The sequence below is a fragment of the Atta cephalotes genome, assembly GCF_000143395.1.
Source record: "Atta cephalotes unplaced genomic scaffold scaffold00006, whole genome shotgun sequence".
In the NCBI taxonomy this organism is placed as follows: domain Eukaryota; kingdom Metazoa; phylum Arthropoda; class Insecta; order Hymenoptera; family Formicidae; genus Atta; species Atta cephalotes.
In genome coordinates this window covers 4,645,874-4,650,098 of record NW_012130070.1, presented here as the reverse complement: position 1 = coordinate 4,650,098, position 4,225 = coordinate 4,645,874, and positions in this window count along the sequence as shown.

Here is a 4,225-nt window from a genome sequence, read left to right as displayed (position 1 = left end):
GTCACTTTGACTTTAAGCGAGACTTAAAACTCTATCTGTCTCGTTTTAAAGCCAAAAAGAGACAGAGATAGAAAGAATTTTAAGCCTCGCTTAAAATCAAAGTAACGTTGACGCAATCGGGTCTTATTCCTACATTGTGGCATATTCAAAAGAACATACAACTGATGTAAATGACAATATTTGAATTTGTAATATTTATGTTTAAATAACAAGTTACAGATATAAAATTCCTCGATAGTTACGCGGTTTTTAATCATAGGAAAAAATAAATGGATACTTCTTCAAATATTCAAGTATACAGTAAATTTACACTAAATTTATGCTAAAATTTTATCTTTATTGCACTATAATTTGTAAATAACTTTATATAACGATAGAATGTTAGTATAAAAGTATACATTTGCAACATCTAAAAACACTCTGACACTATAACAAATCAGCTTCATATACATCAACAAACATAAAATGCTCAATAAGAATCAATTCTATACTTTCCATCATACTTTCACTATCAAATACCATTTCCGTAAGAAAAATTGTTTGTGACACAATAAAAGTCATTTAGATTTTAGTTCATTAAGAACTAAAGGAATAAACATATTATGTATATATTAATGTTATATTTTAAAAAACTGAAAAATATAAAAAAAAGAAAAATTTATAAAAATTTAATTTTATTTTAATGCTTTTGGTATCAATAATTTTAAATAACTTAATTCTAGATTTTCTATATTTTATTTCTATATTTATAATATATTTTATAAATAATATAAAAGTTACTTTTATAATTACTAAAAATTTCAAATTTATGTATTATTGATAAGCATGTTTATAAAAAACAAAAGATATGCATAAATTTTTTGAAGTTTTAAAATTTCAACAGATATTTGTAAAATTTTATTCAAACAACTGTCCAAAATAAAATATAGAGACAAGATATATATATATATATATATATATGTGTGTATATATGTTAAATATATAATTAATTTGATAAAAGATTCATAAGCTCTCGCAATTACTTCGTCCTTGTTCTTTGTCTTTTTCAATCGACTCTCCCTTGAAAACATTTTATCTTCCCAGTCTGGTATAGGATATGCGCTTTATACGCTTTTCCGTAATAAAATAAACGCACATTCTCGAACGATCTCGGACCGTCTAAACAAAAATTCGAAAAAAAAAACAAACAAACCAACAAAAAGGCGTCTTTCTTACCGGTAAACGCTCACGAGTTGCCTCTCGTGGACGACGTCCCGCGTCCCTGCTCAGCAATTTTTCCAACTGCGCAATAATCACAGTATCCAGGGCAGAGCGGTGGTGGGGACGACGACGGTGACGACGCGGTGGGATAAGTGCGGTGAGGCACCCCGGGGACCTGTTAGCGCGATGCTACCTCGCCTCAAGTTCCTCTTCTCTCGCGGTCCTCCCAGTGCGCGTTCCCCGCAAATTCGACCACATCCGGTGACCGTTAGCCACCTTAGCTCAGTATCCTTCTTTCTCCAACTTCCGCCTTCACCTCACGCGGCCTACTCTCTGATACGGAAATGGAAAAGCGGTACGTTCCGCTCGCTCCCCAGCACGACAATAACGACTCCTCTCTATCCAAAATGGCGGACTTCGGGCCGTTGTTTATTTGTCTTCTTGCGGCTCCTCTTTACGGCACTGCCAGATCGAATTGGATTACCCTGGCCGAGTTTGTCTCGCCGTTCCGTTTCCCGCACGTCTCCACGTCAAAACTCTCAGGAACTCAAGTCCTCTCGCCGCGGGCGAGGTCCGTCTGAGGGACGTGTATGTATGTACAAACGCACCGCTATGTCTACGTGTCTCGGGAAGCACCGTATCCGTTACACTCCGCGTGCTCTCGATATTCTATTTCCTTCTTTATCGTCGTGGTCGTTGCGTTAATTTCCTTTTCCGCTTTCCCGTTCCAGCTTGATCTAATCTGATTCAACCACACAAATAACAGTCACTCCGCAGTCGGAAATCAGGCTCGCGTTCTCTCCCGCATCTCTACGAGTTCTACGACACTTCTCAAATCACAAACACTGATTGGAGAATTCTGTTTGCGTCTTTATAACCTATCGCGAGGAGAGTCACTATCCCCTCCATACGTTATTGTGCGTCCGACCAATCCGCGCGAGCGTCGCTTACCTCATTCCACTTCGTACCTGCGGCGCTTGCGCCAACTTAAAGGTACAATTTCATGGTGTCGCTTGTCCCAGCGATAATGTCTCCTGCACACAAAGCACTTATGGCTTGACACCGCATGACAAAAATTGGTGCAATAACCAATCAACGTCTCGCTTACTCGGAAATAATAAGATTTATTTGCGTGTTCCAACATGCCCAATGGCTCTGGCATACCAGCGCAATGTTAGTCGCGCGTGATACACGATATCCAATGATAGTATATTTTTAGAAATATCGATAAAGCTGTACACTCATTGGATATCACGTGTGACGCGCGACAAATATCGCGCTGGTGTGCTGGGGACATTAGGGACTCCGCACAATAAAAGGAAACAGAGAATCCAGCAAACAAGAATGGATTGAAATTTTTTTCTATCCGAATGCGTATTTTAAATAGCGAATACCTTTTTTGGATTTAATTGAATTCAATTGGATTCAATTGGATGCAATTGGATTGAAAAATTGCATTTCCTATTCAAAATTTTAAATTGAACAGTAATGTTTGTTATGTGCATAGAAAAAGCTAACATTATTTTTAGATTGAAACATAGAGATGTTCCATGAAATTCTTATAAATGAATAAAAATACATTCAAGATTGAAAAGCATTCATTTTAACATTCGTGAATCAATATTTCTGATAATCTGAATTCCATTTCAATTCATTTCAATCCATTCTCGTTTGCTGAGAACAGAGAATAAAAATGTCAACCTATCAGAAATCATATATTGTGGAATACACAGTTTCTGATAGGTTGAAATTTTCTGTCTTCTGTTCCCTGTTCCTCTTATTGTGCAGAGCCCCTTACACGCGATCCGCTGCATGAGACATAAAGAACAAAATTGTCGCATATGTAAAACGAGTGAAACGTCAATGGCCTATGTTTCTATCGAGGGTTTGATTAGAATGCAAGAACTAAGCAATTACAGTCGAGTATTCCCCTGTTAGGAAGCGTTTATGGCCTTAACCGTATGCCTTAATCTGTAAAAATTGACTAATCACAGTCGAATATTCTCCTCCCATTCGATAAGAGAATACTCAAAGATGATTGGTCATATGGTTACGGCCAATATAAATGCTCCCTTAAGCCCATTCTACAATAGCCATAAGCGTAGTTGACCAATGACAATCAAATATTCTCCTCACATTCGACTTGATTGATCAATTCTTACAACTACTTACAATTCCGCTTATGACTATTGTAGAATAGGCTTTACAGTCAAACGACAGGGGAATGCTCGAGTGTAATTGGTTAGTTTTTGCATTTTGATGCAATTCGAATTTTCGGTGAAAACTAGGCCAGTGATTGACGGATTTTTCGATACGCATTATAGCTCCGGCATACCAGCGCGATGTTTATCGCGCGCGACAGATGATATCCAATGAGAATATACCTTTAGAATGAAAACAAAATTGTACACTCATTGATTATGTGTGTCGCGCGCGACGAACACCGCGCTGGTGTGTCGGAGGCATTATGGTCCGATTGCACCAATGTTACTTTGACTTTAAGCAAGGTTTAAAACTCTTTCTGTCTCTATCTGTTTTTCGCTTTAAAACGAGATTTTCAAGTCTTATTTTAAGTCAAAGTAACATTAGTGCAACCGAATCTGTATCTACTGTACACTAAATGTGAAAAGTGGAAGCCAATCAGAACTTTCGGAAAGACAGAAGTAGACAAGCGAAATGTACTGCCTATTACTATTACTTCCGGATATTTTCGAACGCAGTCTAGGAGAGGATATCTCTATTGGCCTAGTTTACATTGTGCACTTGATACCGAGTACTAACTAGTAACTTTCTATTGAATGATCTTAATTTCGGCGATACGTATAAATATATATATGTATGTGTATTTAATTAATTATTTTGATGCATATTGTACCAGTTCAGTATATCATTCTTTGAATACATCGTTGAAATTAAAATAATTTAATAGAAAGTTACTAGTTAGTATGTGTATCAAGTGCACGATGTAAACTAGGAATTATCTCTTGATAATCGAAAGGTATATATATATATATATATATACATA